The sequence below is a fragment of the Pseudophryne corroboree genome, chromosome 6 (assembly GCF_028390025.1).
Source record: "Pseudophryne corroboree isolate aPseCor3 chromosome 6, aPseCor3.hap2, whole genome shotgun sequence".
In the NCBI taxonomy this organism is placed as follows: domain Eukaryota; kingdom Metazoa; phylum Chordata; class Amphibia; order Anura; family Myobatrachidae; genus Pseudophryne; species Pseudophryne corroboree.
In genome coordinates this window covers 751,695,853-751,704,619 of record NC_086449.1, presented here as the reverse complement: position 1 = coordinate 751,704,619, position 8,767 = coordinate 751,695,853, and positions in this window count along the sequence as shown.

The following is an 8,767-nucleotide window of genomic DNA, read 5'->3' as shown; positions in this document are numbered from 1 at the left end:
CCTGAGGCCTCTCGTTCAAGCGAGACACCACGAGACACCAACATGACCAATTGCGACCCTCCACAAAAGTTGTCACGTCTGTGAAAACTTCTCGACGATGACTGAATTTTTCCCCGGATGGAGATCGCGTCAGCAGAGGAAATCTATTTCTCCTTCGCCAACCACCGGAACGAATACTACCAGGCTTTTTGCCCCACGGCAAAACTGTGCATCTTCTGCCATTGCCGCTTTGCTCCTTGTTCCGTCATAGCGGCTTACTCACGCCATTGCTGATAAGTGGTCTGGCAGAACTAACATGGGCCGAACACGAAGAATACGTTCGTCGAAAATATCTTTTAAATCAAGAAAGCTTATTCAGACAAGCTTTCCAACTTAACCTTAACCTCTGGAAATACGTTCCTTGCAAGGCCTGCTCCCCAGCCTCAGAGATCGTTATGCACGGATACCAGGATCTAACCTTGGATCCCGAACCTTCATCCCTCCAGAAGGAGAGAACCGAGCAGACACCACAGGAGTGATGTCCTGGCCTTTAGGATTATATTCCGGTGCATGTGCAGGTGAAACGCGGACCACAATTTCAACTGGCCCCTTGAAAGCCACTCTGGCAGTAGACGTGCTCACCAAAACAGGCCTCGTAGGCCGCACACACCTATTTTAGTAACAGAACATATTGATGAAGTGTCCCAGCAAAGCTGATCCAACTATGTATCCTCAGACCTCTTTCCACAGGAAAAAACCCCGAACATTAACCGGGCAGTATCTACTCTGAAACCCACCTCCGACAACTGTGTCGGTGGGAACAACAGCCAATCCCTGTGTCGAAGAACAGTCAGAGAGAAACAACGATTTGCACCTTTATACAGGGACAAACGGACAATGTCCTGAACTTGACGCACCTCTGTATGACGTAGCGTACTACCTCCCCAACCAGAGGGGAACGGCAAGATCCACTAGAAAAAACAGTAAGGGGAACAACCGTAACTCAGAATGCTCCCCCTTTTGATTCTATAAATAACTCACAAGTCTTAGTCCATTCCTGGACTAACTGAAATTATTAGACTAGCGCTCACCGGAGTGGGAACTAGCCAGATAGACTCAGCGACAAGTGGTGGATGTGTTGGAAACAGAAAACGACATCCACTTCTGCGAACCTACCAAGGCTGCAGAACTCTTACCTTCCAACCTTCCACTGTCTGCACAGAAAAGGAAAAAAGAACGGTATCGAACCGGTTAAAACGACTGCATCCCACAAAAGAATGCTTCACCAACCGTTGTGAAGGAGGCTAACTCACAAAGGTAGACTTACCAGGTGTATCCACCGAGAGTGACTGAACAGAGGGCTCACCAAATAGCTGTATACCTCCCCCGAGTATCTGTCGGAGACAACCTCAGCCTTTTCCCGGCTACACCTCCTGCTGTCACGCGGCAGCCTGCTGCAATGTTATAAGTAGAATCAACATAAGCAAGCTTACCCACTCTGGGTAGGGTAATTCTATCGGATGCCTACCCGAATACAACCCTCCATCATGTGCATGCAATGCAAATAAGGCCAAAGTATAGAAATAAAATATCACTTAGCTTCCTGTGTATGATCCTTTGCGACCGGGCTCTGCGTCGACCAGGAGATGACTGCCGTAATGTTCTCTCCGCGTCGGGAAGAGAATAATATTCGGACTCCTTGAGAGGATCGAAAACCAACTCGTCACGGCCAATCTAGAGCTTAATCAACAGAGCGAACAGCACATGAGAAGAATACCATTATCTTAGCATTCATGGATATACATAATGTAATACACAATAAAATAAGAATTTACTTACCGATAATTCTATTTCTCGTAGTCCGTAGTGGATGCTGGGAACTCCGTAAGGACCATGGGGAATAGCGGCTCCGCAGGAGACTGGGCACAAAAGTAAAAGCTTTAGGACTACCTGGTGTGCACTGGCTCCTCCCCCTATGACCCTCCTCCAAGCCTCAGTTAGGATACTGTGCCCGGACGAGCGTACACAATAAGGAAGGATATTGAATCCCGGGTAAGACTCATACCAGCCACACCAATCACACCGTACAACCTGTGATCTGAACCCAGTTAACAGCATGATAACAGAGGAGCCTCTGAAAAGATGGCTCACAACAATAATAACCCGATTTTGTTAACAATAACTATGTACAAGTATTGCAGACAATCCGCACTTGGGATGGGCGCCCAGCATCCACTACGGACTACGAGAAATAGAATTATCGGTAAGTAAATTCTTATTTTCTCTGACGTCCTAGTGGATGCTGGGAACTCCGTAAGGACCATGGGGATTATACCAAAGCTCCCAAACGGGCGGGAGAGTGCGGATGACTCTGCAACACCGAATGAGAGAACTCCAGGTCCTCCTCAGCCAGGGTATAAAATTTGTAGAACTTAGCAAACGTGTTTGCCCCTGACCAAGTAGCTGCTCGGCAAAGTTGTAAAGCCGAGACCCCTCGGGCAGCCGCCCAAGATGAGCCCACTTTCCTTGTGGAATGGGCTTTTACAGATTTTGGCTGAGGCAGGCCTGCCACAGAATGTGCAAGCTGAATTGTACTACAAATCCAACGAGCAATAGTCTGCTTAGAAGCAGGAGCACCCAGCTTGTTGGGTGCACACAGGATAAACAGCGAGTCAGATTTTCTGACTCCAGCCGTCCTGGAAACAATAAGAATTTACTTACCGATAATTCTATTTCTCATAGTCCGTAGTGGATGCTGGGACTCCGTAAGGACCATGGGGAATAGCGGCTCCGCAGGAGACTGGGCACAAAAGTAAAAGCTTGAACTAGCTGGTGTGCACTGGCTCCTCCCCCTATGACCCTCCTCCAAGCCTCAGTTAGGATACTGTGCCCGGACGAGCGTACATAATAAGGAAGGATATTGAATCCCGGGTAAGACTCATACCAGCCACACCAATCACACCGTACAACCTGTGATCTGAACCCAGTTAACAGTATGATAAACGAAGGAGCCTCTGAAAAGATGGCTCACAACAATAATAACCCGAATTTTGTAACAATAACTATATACAAGTATTGCAGACAATCCGCACTTGGGATGGGCGCCCAGCATCCACTACGGACTATGAGAAATAGAATTATCGGTAAGTAAATTCTTATTTTCTCTAACGTCCTAAGTGGATGCTGGGACTCCGTAAGGACCATGGGGATTATACCAAAGCTCCCAAACGGGCGGGAGAGTGCGGATGACTCTGCAGCACCGAATGAGAGAACTCCAGGTCCTCCTCAGCCAGGGTATCAAATTTGTAGAATTTAGCAAACGTGTTTGCCCCTGACCAAGTAGCTGCTCGGCAAAGTTGTAAAGCCGAGACCCCTCGGGCAGCCGCCCAAGATGAGCCCACCTTCCTTGTGGAATGGGCTTTTACAGATTTTAGCTGTGGCAGGCCTGCCACAGAATGTGCAAGCTGAATTGTACTACAAATCCAACGAGCAATCGTCTGCTTAGAAGCAGGAGCACCCAGCTTGTTGGGTGCATACAGGATAAACAGCGAGTCAGATTTCCTGACTCCAGCCGTCCTGGAAATATATATTTTCAGGGCCCTGACTACGTCCAGTAACTTGGAGTCCTCCAAGTCCCTAGTAGCCGCAGGCACCACAATAGGCTGGTTCACGTGAAACGCTGAAACCACCTTTGGGAGAAATTGAGGACGAGTCCTCAATTCTGCCCTATCCGTGTGAAAAATCAGGTAAGGGCTTTTATAAGATAAAGCCGCCAATTCTGAGACACGCCTGGCTGAAACCAGGGCTAACAGCATTACCACCTTCCATGTGAGATATTTTAATTCCACAGTGGTGAGTGGTTCAAACCAATGTGATTTTAGGAAGCCCAAAACCACATTGAGATCCCAAGGTGCCACCGGGGGCACAAAAGGAGGCTGTATATGCAGTACCCCTTTGACAAACGTCTGGACTTCAGGCACTGAAGCCAGTTCTTTTTGGAAGAAAATCGACAGGGCCGAAATTTGAACTTTAATGGACCCTAATTTTAGGCCCATAGACAGTCCTGTTTGCAGGAAATGTAGAAAGCGACCCAGTTGAAATTCCTCTGTAGGGGCCTCTTTGGCCTCACACCACGCAACATATTTTCGCCAAATGCGGTGATAATGTTTTGCGGTTACATCCTTCCTGGCCTTTATCAGGGTAGGGATGACTTCTTCTGGAATGCCTTTTTCCTTCAGGATCCGGCGTTCAACCGCCATGCCGTCAAACGCAGCCGCGGTAAGTCTTCCTTTCTTAGAGGTAGAGGCCACGGTTCCTCCGTGAGCATCTCTTGAAGTTCCGGGTACCAAGTCCTTCTTGGCCAATCCGGAACCACGAGTATAGTTCTTACTCCTCTCCTTTTTATGATTCTCAGTACTTTTGGTATGAGAGGCAGAGGAGGGAACACATACACTGACTGGTACACCCATGGTGTTACCAGAGCGTCCACCGCTATTGCCTGAGGGTCCCTTGACCTGGCGCAATATCTGTCTAGTTTTTTGTTGAGACGGGACGCCATCATGTCCACCTTTGGTTTTTCCCAACGGTTTACCATCTCTTGGAAGACTTCTGGATGAAGTCCCCACTCCCCCGGGTGAAGGTCGTGTCTGCTCAGGAAGTCCGCTTCCCAGTTGTCCACTCCCGGAATGAACACTGCTGACAGTGCTATCACATGATTCTCCGCCCAGCGAAGAATCCTTGCAGCTTCTGCCATCGCCCTCCTGCTTCTCGTGCCGCCCTGTCTGTTTACGTGGGCGACTGACGTGATGTTGTCCGATTGGATCAATACCGCCTGACCCTGAAGCAGGGGTTTTGCTTGACTTAGGGCATTGTAAATGGCCCTTAGTTCCAGAATGTTTATATGAAGAGATGTTTCCATGCTTGACCACAAGCCCTGGAAATTTCGTCCCTGTGTGACTGCTCCCCAGCCTCTCAGGCTGGCATCCGTGGTCACCAGGATCCAATCCTGAATGCCGAATCTGCGGCCCTTTAGTAGATGAGCACTCTGCAGCCACCACAGAAGAGACACCCTTGTCCTTGGCGACAGGGTTATCCGCTGATGCATCTGAAGATGCGATCCGGACCATTTGTCCAGAAGATCCCACTGAAACGTTCTTGCACGGAATCTTCCGAATGGAATCGCTTCGTAAGAAGCCACCATTTTTCCCAGGACCCTCGTGCACTGATGCACTGACACCTGGCCTGGTTTTAGGAGATTCCTGACTAGCTCGGATAACTCCCTGGCCTTCTCCTCTGGGAGAAACACCTTTTTCTGGACTGTGTCCAGAATCATTCCTAGGAACAGGAGACGTGTTGTTGGAATCAGCTGCGATTTTGGAATATTTAGAATCCACCCGTCCTGACGTAACACTAACTGAGATAGTGTTACTCCGACTTCTAACTGTTCCCTGGACCTTGCCCTTATCAGGAGATCGTCCAAGTAAGGGATAATTAAAACGCCTTTTCTTCGAAGAAGAATCATCATTTCGGCCATTACCTTGGTAAAGACCCGAGGTGCCGTGGACAACCCAAACCGCAACGTCTGAAACTGATAATGACAGTTTTGTACTACAAACCTGAGGTACCCTTGGTGAGAAGGGTAGATTGGGACGTGGAGATAAGCATCTTTGATGTCCAGAGACACCATATAGTCCCCTTCTTCCAGGTTTGCTATCACTGCTCTGAGTGACTCCATCTTGAATTTGAACCTCTTTATGTAAGTGTTCAAGGATTTTAGATTTAAAATTGGTCTCACCGAGCCGTCCGGCTTCGGTACCACAAACAGCGTGGAATAATACCCCTTTCCCTGTTGTAGGAGAGGTACCCTGATTATCACCTGCTGGGAATACAGCTTGTGAATGGCTTCCAAAACTGCCTCCCTGTCGGAGGGAGACTTTGGTAGAGCAGACTTCAGGAACCGGCGAGGGGGAGACGTCTCGAATTCCAGTTTGTACCCCTGTGATACTACCTGCAGAATCCAGGGGTCCACTTGCGAGTGAGCCTACTGCGCGTTGAAATTTTTGAGACGGGCCCCCACCGTGTCCGAGTCCGCTTGTAAAGCCCCAGCGTCATGCTGAAGACTTGGCAGAAGCAGAGGAGGGCTTCTGCTCCTGGGAAGAGGTTGCCTGGTGCAGTCTTTTTCCTCTTCCTCTGCCCCGGGGCAGAAATGAGTGGCCTTTTGCCCGCTTGTACTTATGGGAACGAAAGGACTGAGTTTGAAAAGACGGTGTCTTTTTCTGCTGAGAGGTGACCTGGGGTAAAAAGGTGGACTTTCCGGCCGTTGCCGTGGCCACCAGGTCCGATAGACCAGCCCCAAATAACTCCTCCCCTTTATATGGCAATACTTCCATATGTCGTTTGGAATCCGCATCCCCTGACCACTGTCGCGTCCATAACGCTCTTCTGGCAGAAATGGACATAGCACTCACTCTTGATGCCAGGGTGCAAATATCCCTCTGTGCATCACGCATATATAGTAATGCATCCTTCAAATGCTCTAGTTAGTAATATACTGTCCCTATCCAGGGTATCAATATTTTCAGTCAGGGAATCCGACCACGCCACTCCAGCACTGCACATCCAGGCTGAGGCGATTGCTGGTCGCAGTATAACACCAGTATGTGTGTATATACCCTTCAGGATATTTTCCAGCCTTCTATCCGCTGGTTCTTTGAGGGCGGCCGTATCAGGAGACGGTAACGCTACTTGTTTAGATAAACGTGTGAGCGCTTTATCTACTCTAGGGGGTGTTTCCCAACGCGCCCTAACCTCTGGCGGGAAAGGGTATAGTGCCAATAATTTATTAGAAATTAGCACTTTTTTATCGGGGGAAACCCACGCTTTATCACACACCTCATTTAATTCATCTGACTCAGGAAAAACTACTGGTAGTTTTTTTACTCCCCACATAATACCCTTCTTTGTGGTACTTGTAGTGTCAGAAATGTTCAATGCCTCCTTCATTGCCGTGATCATGTAACGTGTGGCCCTACTGGACATTACGTTTGTCTCCTCACCGTCGACACTGGACTCAGTATCTGTGTCTGGGTCTGTGTCGACCCACTGAGGTAACGGGCGTTTTATCGCCCCTGACGGTGTCTGAGACGCCTGGACAGGCACTAATTGATTTGTCGGCTGTCTCATGTCATCAACAGTTTTTTGTAAAGTGCTGACATTGTCACGTAGTTCTTTAAATACAACCATCCAGTCAGGTGTCGACTCCCTAGGGGGTGACATCACTAACACAGGCAATTGCTCTGCTTCCACATCATTTTCCTCCTCATACATGTCGACACAATCGTACCGACACCCAGCACACACACAGGGAATGCTCTGATAGAGGACAGGACCCCACTAGCCCTTTGGGGAGACAGAGGGAGAGTTTGCCAGCACACACCAGAGCGCTATATATATATATATATATATATATATATAGGGATAACCTTATATAAGTGTTACTCCCTTTTATAGCTGCTGTTTATAATTTAGCTGCCAATAGTGCCCCCCCTCTCTCGTTTTTACCCTGATTCTGTAGGGACTGCAGGGGAGAGTCAGGGAGCCGTCCTTCCAGCGGAACTGTGAGGGAAAATGGCGCTTGTGTGCTGAGGAGATAGGCTCCGCCCCTTCACGACGGCCTTATCTCCCGCTTTTTTCTGGAAAACTGGCAGGGGTTAAATACATCCATATAGCCCAGGAGCTATATGTGATGTATTTCTTTTGCCATCCTAAGGTATTTCTGTTTTTATTGCGTCTCAGGGCGCTCCCCCCCAGCGCCCTGCACCCTCAGTGACCGGAGTGTGAAGTGTGCTGAGAGCAATGGCGCACAGCTGCAGTGCTGTGCGCTACCTTAGTTGAAGACAGGAACGTCTTCTGCCGCCGATTTCACCGGACCTCTTCGTTCTTCTGGCTCTGTAAGGGGGCCGGCGGCGCGGCTCCGGGACCCATCCAGGCTGAACCTGTGATCGTCCCTCTGGAGCTAATGTCCAGTAGCCTAAGAAGCCCAATCCACTCTGCACGCAGGTGAGTTCGCTTCTTCTCCCCTTAGTCCCACGATGCAGTGAGCCTGTTGCCAGCAGGACTCACTGAAAATAAAAAACCTAAAATAAACTTTTACTCTAAGCAGCTCAGGAGAGCCACCTAGCATGCACCCTTCTCGTTCGGGCACAAAAATCTAACTGAGGCTTGGAGGAGGGTCATAGGGGGAGGAGCCAGTGCACACCAGCTAGTTCAAGCTTTTACTTTTGTGCCCAGTCTCCTGCGGAGCCGCTATTCCCCATGGTCCTTACGGAGTCCCAGCATCCACTTAGGACGTTAGAGAAATATATTTTCAGGGCCCTGACTACGTCCAGCAACTTGGAGTCCTCCAAGTCCCTAGTAGCCGCAGGCACCACAATAGGCTGGTTCAAGTGAAATGCTGAAACCACCTTAGGGAGAAATTGAGGACGAGTCCTCAATTCTGCCCTGTCCGCATGAAAAATTAGGTAAGGGCTTTTATAGGATAAAGCCGCCAATTCTGAGACACGCCTGGCTGAAGCCAGGGCTAACAGCATTACCACTTTCCATGTGAGATATTTTAAATCCACTGTGGCAAGTGGTTCGAACCAATGTGATTTTAGGAATCCCAAAACCACATTGAGATCCCAGGGTGCCACTGGAGGCACAAAGGGAGGCTGTATATGCAGTACCCCCTTTACAAAAGTCTGGACTTCAGGAACTGAAGCCAATTCTTTCTGGAAGAAAATCGACAAGG